The following is a 20,314-nucleotide window of genomic DNA, read 5'->3' as shown; positions in this document are numbered from 1 at the left end:
TTTCCATTACGGTTTCACGTTGCCCATACCCGACTCTGTTTTGGTAGTGTCCCGCAGGAATTTGCAGTGTGCTCTGTATTCGCCGCAGGTGCTTCGACAGAAGGTGGATGCAGAGGTGGAATTGAGCCGGATGTGCGGCCCTTTTTCCTGTGTGCCTTTGCCCGACTTGTGCATCTCCCCTTTGGGGGTCGTTCCCAAGAAGGTTTAGGGCAAGTTCTGTCTGATCCAGCATTTGTCCTACCCACGCGGTGGTTCCGTTAATGACACCATTCCGGATGAGTGCTGCAGGGTGCGTTATCAACTTTTCAATGAAGCTCTTGAGCTGGTTCGGGGAGTTGGTGAGCGTGCCTTGCTGGCTAAGCTTGACATCGAGTCTGCTTTCCGGCTCCTCCCTTTACACACTGGTTCATTTCGGTTCATGGGTTTCCGGTTGGATGGGTCCTATTACATTGACAAGTGCCTGTCCATGGGGTGTTCTATTTCTTGTGACTATTTTGAGTAATTCAGTAGTTTTTTACACTGGTGCGTCCAGGAGAGTACGGGTCACGCCGGTATTGCTCACTATTTAGACGACTTTCTCTTTATGGGCCCCAGAGATAGTGAGGTTTGCCTGCACGTACTGCGGTCTGCGTCCATGTTGTTTAGGAGTTTGGGAGTTCCCATCGCGGAGGACAAGACTGAGGGCCCTACGTGTTGCCTTTCTCGTCTTGGTATCGAAAACGATACGGCTGTGGGTTGTTGTCGTATTTCCCGAAGACAAGATCCATAAGCTGTTGATTTTGTTTGGGCAGGACCAGGGTCATGCTCCGTCAGGTCCAGTCCCTCTTGGGTTCCTTCAATTTCGCATGTAGGATCATGCCGATGGGTAGGATCTTTTTCTGTAATTGGAGAGGGCCACCAATGGGGTGTCCATGCCGCATCACACCATTCGCCTGCCCCAGGAAATTAAGGACATCTTTTATGGAGCACTTTAATCAGGAGTTGTTATTGCCCCTTCCCCCGGTAACCAGCCCCCACCTGCAGCTCTTTACTGATGCTGCGGGTTCCCCGGGTTTTGGTGCCTTTTTCCAGGGCGAGTGGTGTGTCACTCCTTGGCTCCAGTCTTGGGTAGCACGGGGTTTCACTGCGAATTTGCTGTTGCTCGAATTGTTCCTAATCGTTGTGGCGGTCGAATAATGGTCACCTCAATTGGCTAATCAGACGATCATTTTTTGGTGCGACAATTTGGGGGTGGTTCATGCGGTCAATAATCAGCGGTTCTCCTCGCCTCAGGCTTTATGTTTGCTGCGCCATCTGGTTCTGACGTGCTTGCGTTTTAACATCAGCTTCATGGCCAGGCACGTGCCCGGTGTTGACAACGATATTGCGGATGCTTTATCGCGTTAAACTTTCAATTTCCGGAGGTTTCGGGAGTTAGCCCCGGGAGCCTCGGCTTTCAGTCTAACTTGTCCACATTCTGTCTGGCAGATTGTAGAACAGGCCTGAGGGTGTTGGCTGTGAAATCATTGGCATCTTCTACCTTGCGGGCCTACTCGCCAGCTTGGAGGGATTGGGAATCCTACCAGACTTCTCACTTAGTTGCTGGTAAGTCTGTTGAGGATTGCTTCCTTGAATACGTGTGGGGCCATTATTCGCATGGCAAATCTAGGGCGGCTATGTCCAAATCTATCGCGGGTATATCCTTTCACGCTAGGTTGCTAGGAACAGTTGACCCCACAAGGTCGTTCATCCTAGATAAGGTGCTGAGAGGGTGGGCCAAGGAGACCCCTTTGGTTGCTGATGCCCGCAGGCCCGTTGACTTGCGTCTCTTGCTCGAGTTGTTGGCTGCGCTTTCTGCAGTGATGGGAAATGATTTAGAGGCATCTCTGTTTCGAGAAGCATTTTCTTCTGCCTTTTTTGGCGCTTTTAGGATTGGTGAACTGGTGGCCGTTAACAAGTTTTCCTCTGATACTGGGCTTCTCTTTAAGGACGTGGTCTACCAGGACGGGCTGATCATGTGTAAGATTGCCCATCCAAGACGGATCAGTTGGGCTGGGGCAAAGGCGTACCCCGAGGCCACCTTGTGCCCCGTTCGTCTAACAGAGGCTTATTTGCCCACCAGTGGTTGGTACTCAATTATTGCTGCACTCGAACTCTTTGCCTCTTACCTGTTTCCAGTTCACTGCCGTTTTTAGAAGTTGTTTGAGGCATTTGGAGCTCAATGTGGCGGACTATGGGACGCATTCATTTCGGATTGGGGCTGCTACTTGGGCCGCCGCCAGTGGGCTTTCCCTGTCGGCCATTCAAGAAATGGGTCGGTGGAAGTCCGCTGCTTATAAGTGCCCCCATTGGCATTTCACCCAAAAACGTAGTTTGCTCACCAGTTTTGGAACGGTTAGCGTTCCGGAACTGGGGGCATGAAGGAATTTTTTTTAAACATTTTTCCTCCGTTCGTGGACTAATTACAATTGGTTGCCCTACAGGTCCACCGGAGGTTTTTTAAAAGTTTTCGCCTTCACTTGGGTCTGTTTGTTTCCCTCGTTGTGTTATTTCATTGTGTTATTTTATTGTCATGCATGCTAACAATTAGGTTATTTTCTTTTTCAGCTCATAATGTTTCATCTTCCCAGGTTTGGGTAGTGGGCAATTCCTAAATTTTTTGGGCGGAGCGTCACCCCTTGGTTGCTAGGGCCGCTGAGTTGTTAGGAGTTCGCATGGTGCGGTGGCTGGGTTGTTGTCATTGCTTTTTGACAAGGAGCGGTGTTGGGGTCATCCAGACATTGTTATTATTCACCTAGGAGGTAATGACATAGGCCAGCGGAAAGGTATTGATTTGACGCTTCAGGTTAGGGAAGATTTGTGTCACTTGCGGGCCCGATCAGAGCCGGATTAAGGGGGGGGTCCCGGGGATACGTACCCAGGGCCCCCCTTTCTAAAAGGGGCCCCTTGCCACAGAACGGATCGCTTTTACCGATCCGCTCTGTGGTGCTGCGGCGCTCCCGGCTCCCAGCAGCGGCGCTGCATAGCAGAGAGTAGAGGACAGCTGAGCGACGGCGGTTGCACCAGTAGAGGACAGCTGCCCAATAGCGGTTGCACCAGCTGCAGCCTGTGGCTCAATCATTGGCTGGGCGCGCAGGCTGCAGAGGGGAGGAAGGAAGAAGAGACCGAACCCTGGCAGCATGTGGAGCCAGCCCAGCAGAGGAAGCCTGGTGCCCTTAACGGAGACTAGAGGCAGAGAGGATCGAGCTCTCGATCTCCTCTGTCTCAGCAGACACTGACAGCAGCCTGAGCAAGTAAGGCTGACTATCTTTCATTGTTTTTTCCCTGCTACTAAAAATGAAAAAAAATGTAGGCTCTGGGTTATAGAGATATATATATATATATATATATATATATATAGTGTTCACTCTTTCTGCGGCACCCTGCTAAACATCCTGCCTGCTTCCTGCTCTCCCAGCGTGTATAGATGCCGTGCGCATGCGCACAGCATCCATTCACGCTACCCTAGTGCGCTTGGGGGTCACGCTACGCTAGTGCGCTTGGGGGAAGCCCAGCACCTCCGTAGGTGCTAGGCATGCCCCCTTTAGTGATGCCGCCGGCCTCCCACGCCCCTTTTGTGATGCCACCAGCCGCCCACGTCCCCTTTAGTGACGCCGCCAGCCACCCATGCCCCCTTTAGTGACGCCGCCAGCCGCCCACACCCCCTTTAGTGATGCCGCTGCCCACCCACGCCCCCTTAAGTGACACCGTGAGACGCGTGCACAAGTGCCCCTACAGACCGGCGCCCTGCCCTAAAAAATTCCTAAATTCACTGTGCCCTCGAAATGTTGATGATTAATTAAAATGCACCACTGTTTTATACAAGTCTGAAGAGTGCCGCATTTGCAGAAGATTGTTTTACATATTTATTTATTTATTTGTTGAAAAAATGCCGGCACTTCAATGGTAAATGTTTTAATAATTAATCTACTTCCTCTTTAGTAAGGGCCCCACAGTCTGAAGTGCCCCGGGCCCCCCATAGCCATAATCCGGCTCTGGGTCCGATGGCCTGCTGTTTGTGTGGTGTGGTCTGACATTGTTCCAAGAATGCATTGGAGGGGTTCCGTCAGCCGAATAGCCGTTGACAGGGCCCGTAAGAAGGTTAATGTTGCAGTTTCAACATTTGTTAGGGCTAGCGGTGGTTTTGCTGTGTGGCACCCGTTGCTGTTGACTGAAAATCCTTTGTATTTTAGGCGGGACTGGGTCCATTTGTCTGAGGCAGGTTTGGAGGTTTTTCTTCGGACTGTTTTTGTTCTGTTTGTAATATTTCCGGTGTGTAGTTTTCTTGGTGCTGGATGGCGGGCTGCGTTTCTGTCAGGCCATTTATCAATAGGGCTACAACCTGGCAGTGGCGGGAAGGTGCTTTTGACCAGTGGCCACATGGGGTATAAGTGGTCTTTGAGGGGCACCTACCCTTTCCAAGGACGGCTAGTAAGTACTGCCCGTACGGGGGGATGATGGGCATTTTCTATAAGACATGATCACGCTATGCCATAGTAGGTGTGGTGCTGCCTTCTCAATTGCAGGTTATGCTCTGGGCCGGATGAGGCGTTTTAGTCGCCTCATATTATAGAAGTTGGGGCGTTTAAGTCGCCCCATTATTATTAGGACAACAAATGGCTACAGCTGGTCATCAAGCGTTTTCCTTGCCATCCCTTACCAGAAGGGTCATTCCACTAAATAAATATCTAATGACCTTTTAAACTTACACAGTGGTTGTCCGTGTCTTATTTTTGTCCATGTCTTTATTTAGACATAAGCTAGCTTACTTGGTTATGCAAAGGTTAATCACAATAAATCAATAGACACCTTACAGATTTCCAAATGCACTGAATTTCTGTGTAAAATAGTCTGCATGTAATATATGCTTCAGTGTTGTCAGATATTCTTGTAAGGCTAAAAATAGAAAATACAAATGGTATCTCCACGCGCTGAACAAAAGCAGCTAGATAACGGGTTAAGGCCCGTACACACTGGTCGATATATCGGCTGTTCTCCTGAACGGCCGATATATCGCGGGATCGTCGACCAGTGTGTACGGCCGATACGTCTGTGAACTCCGTCGTTCACAGACGTATTGCGTCGGCCCAGCAGCACAGCCGACGGCCTATATATCTACCGATATATTGGCGCGTCGCTGTGTGTGTACGGGGCGGTCGGCCGACCACCCGCACACATGCTGCGGCGGGCGGCGGTGATTGACAGATGAACTGGGCGGGCGTGCATACACGCCCGCCCAGTTCATGACGTCAGTCCCCGACGGATCGGGCAGTGTGTATGCTCAACACACTGCCCGATCCGTTCATAGATATATCTGCAGATCAATTGATCTGCAGATATATCTATTAGTGTGTACCCACCTTTAGTCAAGCCCTGATATTTTGCATAGAAAATAAAAAGTTTACCAGCGCTAGAGTTGTTTCTCTAAAATAATTATATGTGATGGATCAATTTAACAATCAATTTATGAAAATAAATAAAACATTAAAAAGACAATAGTGTAGAAGATGCTGAGAATCAAATAAATGGTTCTGCCACTTAAGGGAAAGTTCCACAAATTGGATCCCGGACTAAATAGAAGAATTTTTCACCTTAGAAACAGATGATTTTAAACATAGGTAGCAGTGATGTTATACCTTTGCTCCTTTTGACATGTTATTAGCACATACAGCTGGTGTTACCCGATCCACATTGATCTCCCACAGATGTCAGCAGAGGCAGCTTGCAGTTTCTGTGTTAGTAGATTTACAGAAGATTAGGCAATAGATAGTCCTTATCCGGATCCTGTTAGTGGCAGAAACACACACACACAAACTTACACCATACCTCCCAAATGTCCCGAATACAGCAGGACAGTCCCACTAATTGGACACTGTCCCATTGTCCCACCCGCGGACCACAGTGTCCCACGGGCTAAGGGGCAGATTGGAAGAGTCATTGATCACTGCTGCTCTGCTCTGCAAAGCAGCCAGTGATCACTGATACCCAGAGCCGGCCATAGGCATAGGCAAACTAGGCAATTGCCTAGGGCATTTGATATGCCTAGGGGCATCAGCAGCTTCTACTGATTAAAATGATATGCAGCATGCCTATATTCTGTGTGTAACATTTCATATGCAGATACAGCCACAGTCTCACACAGTATATTGGCATGCTGCATATCATTTTAATCAGCAGAAGCTGTTTGTGCATCCTAGCTATATAGCAATGCAAATAAGATTTATAGCATTGAGGCAAGATTTATGAGGACACATCTGTATCCAAGCAGAGGCAGAGGTCACAGTGTTAGTGGCAGTGTGAGTGCTGTGTGCCTGTGAGTGGGTTGGTTGTGCAGTAGTGTTCAGAATATGTGTAAGGAGCATTATGTGTGTCATGTAAAAATGCATTAATAATGTGCAACATATGTGTAAGGGGCACTATGTGTGTCATTATGTGTATAAGGGCATTAATAATGTGCGGCATATGTGTAACAAGGTACTACTGTATGTGTGTCATTATGTGTATAGGTTCACTAATAATGTGCAGCAAATGTGTAGGGGGCACTATGTGTGTCATTATGTGTATAAGGGCATTAATAATGTGCGGCACATGTGTAAGGGACATTATGTGTAAAAGGGCATTAATAAAGGTTGTCATAGTGTGTAAGATGCATTATGTTTATAAGGACATTAATGATGTGTCTCATATGTGTAAGAGGCATTACTGTGTGGAATTATGTGTACAAATGCATTACTAATGTGTGGCATGTGTATAAGGTTCTCTACTATGTGGCATTGCGTATAGAAAGGGCATTACTGTGTCGTCTAATGTGAATAAAGAGCAATAGGGGTATGGTGTAATGTAAATAAGGAGCAATCAGTGTGATGTAATGTGAATAAGGGGCTCTACTGTGAGGAGTAATGTTTATAAGGTAAAGTGATAATACTGTGGGATGTAATGTGAGTTATGGACACTATCCATGATCAAATGTGAATAAAGTTGCAGTATTGTGTGGCGTAATTTGAATTGGGGGTACTATTGTGTGGCAATGCCCCTTGCCAGTAAAAACACACCCCTTTTTGGGCTGTGCGCCAAATGTGCGAACTGTTCATATTTAAAATATAGGGGGTACAAACACCAAAATAAGGACTGCTATGGGTGAGGGGTGATGGTGCTGGGAAAGAGGTGCAAGGTCAGAGGCGGAACCAGCGCTGGTGCTAGGGGGCACCAGCCAAAATCTTGCCTAGGGCATCATATAGGTTAGGGCCGGCTCTGCTGATACCCCTGTTCCACTACTGATGCGGGTCACAGCCGGGAGCCTGACACGGGAGCTACCTGGCTGCGACCCGCATCAGAGCCCCCTTTCCCACTGCGCACACCCAACCTGGCATATTGCTGGGTTGGTGATGCTCTGGTGATGCGGCAGGGGAGGCGCTGGGAGATCACATGATCTCCCAGCGCCGCCCTTCCACACAGTGTAAACGGGAGCCGTGTCGCATGGACACAGCTTCCGTTTACACTACAACCCTACCCGGGTAGGATTCCCGGGTCACTTGATCCGGGTTTTTGTAGAGGGACCCTTTTCCACTAGCAAAAAACACGGGTAAATGCACACCCCCGTGCATTTACCCGTGTTTTTTTAGCTAGTGGAAAAGGGGTATGAAAAGATGCCTCCACCCATGGCCCCGCCCACTCCTCCGAGGCCACAACCTCTTTTTGCATCAAAAAAGATAAAGATTTCCCCAGCAGCAGAATGAACAATATAGAGCACACACACTGGACAATATAGTGAAAGATATCATTCAGTTCTGGGAATATGTCCATGTGCTTATACAGGTGTGTCCTCATACATTTCTGATAGCGTCTATACACCATATGGAGTGACTCCGAGAGCAGTAGCCTACCGTATATTTTTACATTTTGCGTATTATACATATTGCGAAAAGCCGCACACAGTGTACAAGAGATGCTAGCAGCACAGGAATTGGTTTCACATAAGTACAAAGTAGCAGAGTAAGCACAACGGAACTTGGCATGAGGAAAGCTGTAGCGTATGTTGGGGGTAATTCCGACCTGATCGCTCGCTGCAGTTTATCGCAGCGCAGTGCGCCGGCGCATGCCGGACGACCGAAGTCCCTCGTTCAGTAGCGATCACCTCTGCCTGATTGACAGGCAGAGGTGGTCGCAGGGCGGGAGGGGGCTGGATGGCGGCATTAAGCCGCCGTTTAGGGGGGCGCGGTTCGGCCTACGCAGGCATGGCTGGACCGTTGGGGGGGCGGGCCGCGGCGGCTGCGTGACGTCTCACGCAGCCGCTGCGGCCAGTGGCAGCAACAATCAACTCCCAGCCAGCCGCAGGTGCTGGGCGGGAGTTACTCCACAAATACAAAAGCATCGCCGCTGTGCGATGCTTTTGTATTTATGGGGAAAGGGGAAGAACTGACGTGCGGGGCGGACTAGCCCTGTGCTGGGCGTCCCCCCCATATGTCAGGGAAGATGATTGTAGCTGTGCTAAATTTAGCACAGCTACGATCAACTCGGAATGACCCCCGTTATTTGAGCCCTTTATGCACAGATGAAAAAATGTCGCAAATTACAGTAGTCTGCAAAAACTAGCAAAACCACTTTGTCACTTCCAGTAGTTTTCTTTGTGTATACAGGATGTACATTTTGGATGAAAAATCTGCTCAGCCTGGCAGAGTCGCCAGGAACCTGGATATAAGCTGAGCAGTGGTGTATGACAACACATATGTAATTAAGGTAACCATATGAACCCTCAAAAGGGCACACATTCCAACATTCCAAGGGGTGTATTCATGGGCTGTTTAAGAGAGGAGGGGGCCTATGTACAGGATCGGTGCTCTCCTTTCTTCTCCCCTCATTATTCTATTGAATTTCAATGGATCCATTCATTCAAATTTTTAAAATTTATTTATTTATATAGAAACATAGAATTTAATGGCAGATAAGAACCACTTGGCCCATCTAGTCTGCCCCTTTTTTTTATCCTTTAGGTAATCTCAAACATTTTTGAACCTTAATTATTTGTAAGGATATTAATATGCCTATCCCAAGCATGTTTAAATTGCTCTACAGTCTTAGCCTCTACCACCTCTGATGGGAGGCTATTCCACTTATCCACTACATTTTCTGTGAAGTAATTTTCCCAGAACCTGCCTCCCTCCAGTTTCAGTGTATGTCCTCGAGTTCTAATACTTCTTTTCTTTGAAGGATGTTTCCCTTCTGAACTTAGAGACCCTTGGTATATTTGAAAATTTCTATCATGTCCCCCTTTTCCCTTCTCTCCTCCAAACTATACATGTTAAGATCTTTTAGCCATTCCGGGTATGTTTTGTGATGTAGGCCATGCACCATTTTAGTTGTCCTTCTTTGTGCACTGTCTAATGTATTTATATCTTTCTGGAGATATGGTCTCCAGAACGGGACACAGCATTCCAGATGGGGCCGTACCACTGACCTATACAGTGGCATTATCACTTCTTTTTTCCTGCTACTGATTTCTCTCCCTATGCAAGCATGCATCTGACTGGCCTTTCTCATTGCTTTGTTGCATTGCTTTCCTGCCTTTAAGTCACTTGAAATAGTGACTCCTAAATCCCTTTCCTCCTCAGTAGTTTCCATTATAGTGCCATTAATACTATATTTAGCCTTTGGTTTTTGAGACCCAAGTGCATGATTTTGCATTTTTTCCGCATTAAACTGTAATTGCCATGTTCTTGACCATTTCTCAAGCCTAGCTAGGTCATCAATCATTTGTTTTACCCCTCCTGGTGTGTCTACCCTGTTGCAAATCTTTGTATCATCTGAAAAAAGGCATACTTTCCCTTCAATACCATTTGCAATGTTACCAACAAAGATATTAAAGAGAACTGGTCCAAGTACAGATCCCTGGTACTCCACTGGTAACATTTCCCTCCATAGATTGCACTCCATTTACTGCAACTGTCTGTTTCCTATCCTGCAACCAGGTTCTTATCTATTTAACTGTTTTATAATCCACCCTTATGCTTTCAAGTTTATTTAGCAATCTGTGATGTGGGACAGTGTCAAATGTCTTACTAAAGTCTAGATATGCTACAGCTACAGATCCATCTTGATCTATTATTTTTGTCACAGAGTCAAAAAAGTCAATAAGATTTGTTTGGCATGATCTCCCACTAGTAAAACCATGCTGTTTTGGATCCTGTAAGTTGTTTGATTTAAGATATTCCACAACTCTATATTTTAATAGTTTTTCCATTACTTTCCCTACTACTGATGTAAGGCTTACTGGTCTGTAGTTACTTGCTTCTTCCTTGCTTCCACTTTTGTGCAGTGGAACTACATTTGCTCTTTTCCAGTTCTTTGGAATTGCACTTGCATTATTGACTGGTTAAATAAATCTGTTAAAGGAGTCACCAGCACATCTTTTAGCTCTTTTAGTATCCTTGGATGTATCCCATCTGGCCCCATTGATTTATCCACTTTTAGTTTTGAAAGTTCCATTAGGACCTTCTCCTCTGTAAATGTACTTTCATCTACCTTATTTTTATGAATGTCCTTGCAACTTAAATGTGGCCCCTTCCCTTCTCCTTCTATAGTAAATACTGAGCAAAATTAATTATTTAGGTGATCTGCTATTGCCTTGTCTTCCTCCACCAAATGCTCACTCTCTGTCTTAAGTCTTATTATTCCTCTATTTGATTTTCTTTCACTTATATACTTGAAAAAGTTTTGCCCCCTTTATCTACTGACTGGGCCATTTTCTCCTCAGCTTCTGCCTTTGCACGTCTGATCACTTAGCATCCTTCCATCTGTCAAGATACACCTCTTTGTCATTATTATTTTGAGTCTGTTTGTATTTCCTAAAAGCCATCTTTTTGTTTTCACACTAGTTGATACTTCTTTTGTGAACCACATTGGCTTCCTTTTCCTGGTGCTTTTCCTAACCCTTATGATACAAAGGTCTGTTGCCCTTAGTATTGCACTTTTTAGTCCTTCCCACCTCTCCTGCACTCCTTCCAATTTCCTCCAATCCGCCAATTAATCACTTAAAAATCTCCTCATTTTTGCAAAGTCAGCATTTCTAAAATCCAACACCTCTGTTTTTGTGTGACAGGAGTTGGATCCTGTCTTTATACTAAACCATACTGCTTGATGATCACTGGATCCCAGGTGCTTACCCACATATATGTCTGATATCCTGTCACTATTTGTAAGAATTAAATCTAATATTGAGTCTTTGCGAGTGGGCTCCCTCACCAATTGCTTGAGAGAAGCTCCCTGTAAGGAATTTACAAATTTGCCACTTGTAGCTGAACTTGCAAAAGACCCCTCCCAATTTACATCAGGTAAATTAAAGTCTCCCATGATTATGACTTCTCCCTTTAAAGCCATTTTAGTGATGTCCAACAATAGGTTGCTGTCCAAATCCTGCACCTGGCCCTGGCCTGGTGGTCTATAGATCACCCCAATGCAAATAATGTCCTTTTCCCTGGTTTCTATGGTGACCCAAAGGGGCCTTAGTTTTGTCTTCAATTTTTTGTATTAAAGCAGCCTTTATGCTTTTTTCACATACATTGCTACCCCTCCTCCTATTCTTCCCATTCTATCCTTCCTAAATAAATTGTATCCTGGTATAGCTATGTCTCAGTCATGATTCTCATTGCACCATGACTCTGTAATTGCCACAATATCCAGGTTATCCCTTGTCAATATCGCAATTAGCTCTAGAATTTTGTCTCCTAAGCTCCTAGCATTTGCACACATAGCTTTAAGAATTTTGTCCGTGCATCTGTTATTAGTAGCCATGTCCAGACAGTACAAAATAAATGACAAGTTTTTTTGTTTGTTTTTTAAACATTTTTATTGTTGGTTGTGCATATACAGATTACAGAAACAGTCAATCATTGAGAAGAAAACCGTACAAAAATCGGTCCAAATACATCAGACATACAATACAATGAAATTCAACATAGAAAAGTCTGAATGTTTGCAAAACTGTTGGGTCTTGTTTAAATAGCACATATATAGGGCTTCCTCTACAAACTCAATAAAATTACAGAAAGTAAAAACATTGCAATCCGATTGTAATATTAACAAACAACACAGTACCATTTTCCATTTTCTATTAAAGAAATAAAGAAGAAAAAGTAAAGAGAAGATCAGAAGTAAGAAAAGAAGAAGAAGCCAGAAAGTAGAAAGGGGCGAACACGAAAATAGTGAGGGAGGATAGGGGAGGGATGGGACGGGGGGGGGGGGGGGGGAGACAGCTATACATACAGGGACGTGCGGTGAGCTAAATAGCTCAGGAGGCACTGGCTAGCACCAGAGACAGATTTACATGCAATATATGAGCCAAAGGGTACATCTAGGCATTATACACAGGTGCAGCAGTATAAACTCCTGGAAATTTGGTACGTTTTAATCAGAGATGTGCGGAAAAGTTAGCCAGGTGAGGCACTGCCTCACCTGCCATAGACTTTTTACTCCATAGTTTTGGCTATAAAAATTATTAGAATAATACAAAAAAGATATTTCAAACATATTCTTTGTATTTTTCACATACTTTATACAGTCAAAACTCTGGCACAAATGTTAGTATGACAGGAAAGGCTCTGCCTCACCCCACCACATTATTATATATTATATCTCAAGGACTATGTAGTGTTCTCAAAAACTTGCATACCATTGGAATTCACTTCCGTTGGTAAAAAGTCTAAATATAATTTCCATTTGTTATAAAAATTCTGTACTCCCTTCTCTACATTATACATTGCTGTTCTTCGATCAAAATAAAGATGTTCAACAATTCACTTCTTAACAATGATAACGTAGGGGTGGATTTGGATATCCAAAATGACAAAATTAGTTTCTTAGCTATCGTTATCATTACCGACAATAATGGAAGCACAGTCTTAGGGAGTATTGTGGGAGCCCAGCTTGTAAAGTCAGCCAATAGAAAAACTTCCCATGAGAACGGTAATCTGGATTTGGTTAATTGTTGTATAAAATTGTGTGTTTTGTGTCAGAATTGTTTTACCTTCGTACAGTACCAAATATTGTGTATAAAGTTAGCACTAGAGACTGAACATTTCGGGCATCCACCACTTTCTGATCGCAACATATGACTCCTTTGGGCCTGTGAAATATACGCTCTATTAATAAATTTGAAGTATATTTCCTGTAATTGCGCTGATCCTAACCATTTATAAACATAAGGAAATTGCTGGACTATCCTAGCTGATGTATAAAATTCTGGAAAATCTTTAGACCACGCCTCCCAGGTCTTTTGTCATGACACCATATGAATAGAGTCGATCAGATCGTTATAAAGATACCTTATCTTGAATTTACATTGTGAAGTCAATGCAAAAAGGGAGGATAGGGCAGTAGGGTTTGATCCATCCAGAAACGAAGCATAGGAACCAGAACTCTTTTTACTATCAATATAGTGTCTAACTTGAAGAAATAAAAAGAATTGAGAATTAGGAATGCCGTACAGATCTTTGAGTTTCTGGAAAGAGTACATGGCTCCCCCTGGGTCAAACACTTTGTGAATCATAGTTAGTCCTTTGGCCTTCCAAGAGAGAAGATGTGGTGACAGTAATGATGGTTTAAAATCTAGGTTCCCCCAGAGAGGCATATATTTGGTCAAAAAAGGATTTGTTCCCATGCGTTTGTGGAAGACAGACCACGCTCTGTAGGTATCCCTAAATAAAATACTATGTTTGAGTCCCTCAGGCAACTTATGGAGCAACGCTGCTGGAGAATAAGGAGCTAACATTGCCTCGTCCAGCGAAAGGTTAGTAAAGTGCGATTGGTTTAAGCACCAGTCTGAAATATATTGGAATTTTGCTGTGCAAGAGAAGGTGTATATATCGGGAAGACCCAGTCCCCCCTTATCTTTGTGTAAAAGCATCTTGGCTCTGGCTATCCTGGGTTTTTTATTACTCCAGATAAACTTCCGAAAGATATCAATACATCTGTCCTAGTCCGATTCTGACAAAAAAATTGGGAGCACCTGCAACACAAAAGATAATTTAGGAAATAATACACTTTTGACTACCATTATTCTGCCCATAAGAGACAGGGGCAATGACATCCAGTTTTTTAGTCGACTAGAGAGTATGTATATGAGGAGTGATAAGAATACCTGGATATTTCAGAAGAGATTTTACCAAATGATACAGGGAGAGTGCCGAGCAATGTGAAATTAGATCAGGTCTGGTCAATGGGAGTACTTCCGACTCAGCAGCATTTATTTTATATCCGGCAAATGAACTAAATGGAGATATTTCCTGTAAGATAGTCGGTATCGATAAGGAAGGTTGTGATACAAACAATAGCATGTCGTCTGCAAAAAGCGATAATTTGAGCTCCTCTCTGCCTACCTTAATGCCTGTAAATGTAGGGTTAGCCTGTAAAGCTATGGCTAAGGGTTCTAGGGCACGTGCAAACAAAAGTGGGGAAAGAGGGCATCCTTGTCTAGTGCTTCTGCGGATTGATATTGGTTCAGAAATAAAATTATTAGCTAATATTCTCGAGGTGGAGGCTGAGTTCAATATCTGAATTATTGAAATAACCTGAGATGGAAAGCCAAAATTCCTAAGAGTGTCGTAGAGGTGATCCCAAACCAACATATTAAACGCTTTTTCAGCGTCAAGTGAAAGTAGCACATGGAGATCATTAAAATTATTATCATCCAGAGTTTGTAGAATCGCTAGAACCTTTCTGATGTTGGTGACTGCATTACGGCCCCAAACAAACCCGGTCTGATCTCGATGCACTAGGAATGGGACCACCCCCTTGAACCTCTCCACTAAAATCTTAGTGAAGATCTTGTAGTCTACATTTAACAATGATATAGGGCGGTAGGAGCCTGGGAGGTCAGAATCTCTCCCTGGTTTTGGCAGAACCTTGATGAGTGCATCATTAAAATAGGGAGGAAGTGAATTGTCAGAAAGAAAGAAATGAAAAAGATTAGTTAAAGATGGAGTTATAGAATCTTGAAGACGCTTGTAAAATTCCCTAATATATCCGTCCGGGCCCGGGGCCTTACTGAACTTGAGATTTTTAATAACTGAGAGCACTTCCTCTTTCGAGATAGGTCTAGTCAAAGTATCTATTTGTTAATCTGTAATTTGAGGGAGGGAAATTTTGCCCCAGAACCTGGATTTATTATCAATATTAATGGGATCCTGGGAGTATAGGTCGTTGTAAAATGAGTGTAACACCTTAATAATAGCCGGGCCTGTCGTGTGAGTCACCCCCATAGGATCTTTCAGGGATAGAATACTAGAGCTAGATCTCTCGCCTCGTAGAAGATTCGAAAGTAATTTACTATTTTTGTTTCCATACTTGTGAAATAAAAATTTGTTAGATCTAATTCTGGTATTCCCCGTTTGTTGCATTAGGGAGTCGAAAGCTATTTTAGATTGTTCGTATCTCAATTTATGTGTCGTGAGGGATTTTGTCTAAGAGTGCGGTAGGCTTGTGTTAGAGCTGTTTGGGAATCCAGAAGGGCTGCTTGTCTGTGTTTTCTGTGATGCGAGGCGAATGATATAATTTGGCCATGAAGAACTGCTTTTGCTATTTGCCAGAATAATGCGGGTTCCAAAGTATGTGCCGCGTTCACTGAAATATAATCGTTCCAGGCTGATTGGAGCATATTTTTAAAAGTGTTAGAGGCCGCTAAGGAGGAGGGGAAGCACCATATTTTACAGAGGGGGCCAAAGGAGATAGAGTACACCAGATTAGAGCGTGTTCCGTCAGCCCAAGAGCTTCTATACCAGAACCATCTGAGAAGCCAAGTCTGACGCAGGTAGCAGATAGTCGAGCCTGGAATACATATTACGTGGGGCAGAATAATAGGTAAAATCTCTATCTAAAGGGTGATGCACCCTCCAAATATCAACTAAAAGCAGTTTTCGGGTCACATAATAAATTCCAAATTTTCACGTTTGAGATGGATGGGAGGCAATGGATTGTCTATCCATGTAGGAATCTCATACCAAATTCATGTCCCCCCCTTATAATCAGTTGGGAACATATTAACAATATTAACGAAAAATTTCTTGTCATAAATCGTGGGAGCATACAGGTTGCAAAAGATATATTGAGTTCCGTAAACTTCTGCCTTGATAAATACATATCTTCCGTTAGGGTCCGATCTCTGCATAGATATCCTCATAGGTATACCTTTTTTAAGTAGTATGGCCACACCTACTGACTTAGAATTATAAGAAGCAAAAGTGACTACTTTGTATCCCAGCATCGAAAGTTTGGGATGTTCTATATCACTCAAATGAGTCTCTTGTAGGAAAGAGATATCTATCTTATGGAGGTTTAAATAAGAAGTTTGCGCCTCTTGGCTGGGGAGTGTATGCCCTGTACATTCCAAGAGCCAATTTTAAATGCTGTCATGAGTCAGGTAGTTTCAGGGATAAACATGCAGAGACCAGCTTCCACATGCACATAGTAAGACCCTTGAACCAGACTGCATACACAGGTATAAAATGGAAATCCAACCATGGATGATACCATTTCACATATATTCTAGAAGGGTGACAGGAGAGGGGAAAGAGGAACAACACTGAGAAAAGAAAGGAAAAAAGAAAAAGTGGAGAATAAAGCGGAGAACAGAAGTCCGCCAGAGAACCGCGCCACACCCGAGGGCAGCAGAAAAAAACATAACACTAAGCAGAGCCATAGTGTCAGCAGTAAACCACAAAGTGAACATAATTATGAACATCATTATGAGAATCCCACAGAGTCCATGCCAGGATGTCCCAGTCGGCCACATCCTAATTCAGCTTTTGGATCACTATCCGCTCCATATGAAGCTATATAGACAAAATTGGCAAAAAGAAAACAAAAACAGGAAACATTTGCACATGACTAATGAAGCGAGAGGATAACCTGAAATGTCAGTGCCAAAACAATAGTAATACCAATAACTTGAAAAGGCATACAAAATACAAAATATGATATAAAATATGAGCGGCAGTGGCCCAAGCACATATTACTATCATAGTACTTTCTATATTATATAAGATAAGATATCACTCTCTTCATGTAAACGTAGGGGTCCCATTTGGACTTTCTTCATCTAGATAGGCGAGGGCATCCTCCGGGACCAAGAAGTCCTTAAATACCTTGAAATCTGTGCCTGTAAATATACGAATTCTCGCTGGAAATAGAAGAGCAAATTTGCGTTTTGACTGGACTAAACGGGAGCATACAGGTGACATATCCTTACGCGCCATAGATACTTCAGCCGAATAGTCCTGAAAAAGAAGTAAATGATTATCTCGCCATTCCAGCGACTTCAACTTACGAGCTTCTGTCCAAATCATTGATTTATGAGCAAAGTTCAGGCATCGGAATATAACGACTCTTGGGCGACCCGTATCCTGGGTTGGGCCTAAACGGTGCGCCCTTTCAACCGCGAAGTCCAACAGAGTCCCCTGGAGATCCAACATGTGCAGAAAGTCCGTTGATAAGAAATTGTACAGATCTGGGCCCCTGACAGATTCAGGTAGGCCCACGAGGTGCAAGTTGTACCATCTTGAACGATTCTCCAAATCATCTACCTTGTTCATAAGGCGGGGAGGGTGTGTTTCCGCTCTTCCTCCAATTGTTGCCGCAAATCATATATTGCTTGGTCATGTTCTTCTATCTTAATTTAATTATCCACCACTTGTATGTCGGTGGAATCGAGTTGTGCCTTTATATCTTTAATAGCTTCCGCAAACTTAGCAGCTTGTTTGTCCAGCAAGGGAGTAACGGTGGCAGTGATAGCTCGTACCACATCATCATAGCTCAGAGAATTACAAATTTGAGGAGGATGTGATGGATGAGGCATAGCCTCCCTGCTCCGAATCAGATACATCAGGTGTAACAGAGTCCCCCTTTTTCCCTGCTTTACCCCGTATGGGCCTCGCTGGTTTGGCAGGTGTAATAAAGATATCCATGTTGGACCAGTGCAGTGGCACAAATAAGAGTACCAGATATGAATATATAGAAAAGGGTGGTGCAGCCAAACTGTTGTAATGTTGACCAGTGAAACAGAAGCTATATCAGGAATTAGTGGCAGGGGGCTGCAATATATTACATCTGTGAAAGAATACGGTCTCAAGGCAGTCTTTCAGGTTTCAGCAATGTGCATATCAGCAGATAAAAGGGCTGGGAACCCCGGCTGGGTCATAATCAATAGTGCAGAGTACCCCTCTTCAGGAGACTAAAACTAAGAAGGTTAAGTATCGGGAAACACATTTCAGCAGTGGAATGTGTTGTGGAAACTGCAGCCACTCTCCAGCAGTTACATATAGGCTGTTGACTAGATGGCGCCCAATCGCCCTGCGCAGCACCTCAGGCAGACTCTGATAGACATTAATCAGCTGTAGCTTCATACACCTTCCCGAAGAAGGAAGGCTGCTGTCCCCCTCTCCACCCCCGCCAGGAGACACTAGTTGCTCCTGGCGTGTGAGTGCGTGGCGGTCCGGTCGGCGGGGCGCGTGCACGACCTCCAAAATCCAGGCCGCAGCCCAGCACCCGGACTAGGCCGCAGAGTGCGGTCTCGCAGCGGCAGATCCCGGGCAGTGACTCACCCTGTCACGGCAGCTGAGCGTCAGCTAGGGGGGCTCCTAGGTGGATATTGGGCAGGACAGCCCAGGTGGGATCAGCGTGGGGCCCCTCTCAAAGTCCCGGCAGACGGAGCTCCAAAGAAACGCAGCTTCTCCCTTCTGCGTCCTAGTCATGTCCCGATAAATGACAAGCTTAAAGTTGAAATTACCTCTTTGGTGATGTTGCTAAGTGTTTGGTATTTGTTTTCATGAAAACTGTTCCATAAGCCCTTTAATACATTTAAGTCATACTAAAATAATGTGAAAAGGGTATGAAAACACCATTTTTCACATTATTTTAGTAATATGTTTTTCACATTATTTTAGTAAATAATGTTTATAAATAGACCTCTATGACACTGAACTATTGCCTGTTTATTGTATACTAGCTGGAGTACCCGGCGATGCCCGGGATTTTAAGAGTGTCTGTTTACAAAAATAAATGTAAATATTAAACACACAGTATAAATAACATTGTAGATAGCTGAATACCCGTGCTTTGCTACGGGATGACGATGGTAAATGCGATTGATAGTTGTTTGTTAATTTACGTTGGTTGGAGATCTAGTATATAGGCATATCTTGCTTCCCTGACACACTTTGTGTAGTGGCTGAGCCCCTTTTTGGTCCCCCAGGGGACCCTGCTCGTCCCACTATACAACTCACAGTCTGTGGCTTCCTGCTGCCTCCATTCCCTTCCTCACATTATGTCAGTGACCCTGTGAAATTATCGATTTTTTCACAGTTTATTATATAGCGCAGCACATTATGTATCTCCTGATATACTCTGAGCTGCTGGGGGACCGTGCTACTTCCATTATATAACTCTCAGTGTGTGGGCTTGTGCTACCTGCATTCCCCTCCTCACATCATGTCGCTGGCTGGCATTAAAGAGTTATGCTGGCTGTTGAAAAACTCTGTGCTGCTGCCTCACCCCTGAGGGTGCAAGGGGTGTCTTACTGCCATAGTGTTTGTTCCCAGCCTGTAAGTCATATGTGTACCAAGTTTGTTGTAAATAGGTCCAGGTATTTGGGAGTTATGCTGTCTCCTGAAATACTCTGTGCTGCTAGGCCACCCCTAGGGGTGCTAGTGGTGTGTTACCCCCACAGTGTGTGTTCCCAGAGTGTAAGTCATTTGTGTAGCAAGTTAGGTGTAAATTGCTCCAGGCATTCCAGAGTTATGTTGTCTCCTGACATACTCTGTGCTGCTGTCCCACCCCTAGGGGTGTCTGACCCCCACAGTGTTTGTTCCCAGCCTGTAAGTCATATGTGTACCAGGTTTGTTGTAAATAGGTCCAGGCATTCGGGAGTTATGCTGTCTCCTGAAATACTCTGTGCTGCTAGGCCACCCCTAGGGGTGCTAGTGGTGTGTTACCCCCACAGTGTGTGTTCCCAGAGTGTAAGTCATTTGTGTAGCAAGTTAGGTGTAAATTGCTCCAGGCATTCCAGAGTTATGCTGCCTGCTGACATACTCTGTGCAGCTGTCCCACCCCTAGCGATGCTAGGGGTGTCTAACTCCCACAGAGTTTGTTCCAAAATTTTAAGTCAGATGTACCAAGTTTGGTGTAAATTGCTCCAGGCCTTCCACAGTTTTGCTGTCTGCTGACATACTTTGTGCTGCTGTCCCACCCTAGGGGTGCTAGTGGTGTGTTACCACCACAGTGTTTGTTCCCAGAGTGTACGTCATATGTGTAA

The 20,314-nt window shown here is 44.5% G+C and overlaps 1 protein-coding gene across 5 annotated transcripts in view; it reads left to right on the top strand.

The window, feature by feature from the left end:
- Positions 1-20,314, top strand: part of LOC134969034 (general transcription factor II-I repeat domain-containing protein 2-like) — a 473,133-nt gene that overhangs the window by 185,775 nt on the left and 267,044 nt on the right. The gene's annotated exons all lie outside the window — the stretch shown is intronic.

This window comes from Pseudophryne corroboree, chromosome 11 (assembly GCF_028390025.1).
Source record: "Pseudophryne corroboree isolate aPseCor3 chromosome 11, aPseCor3.hap2, whole genome shotgun sequence".
NCBI lineage: Eukaryota > Metazoa > Chordata > Amphibia > Anura > Myobatrachidae > Pseudophryne > Pseudophryne corroboree.
This window is presented reverse-complemented; position numbering and strand designations above follow the sequence as displayed.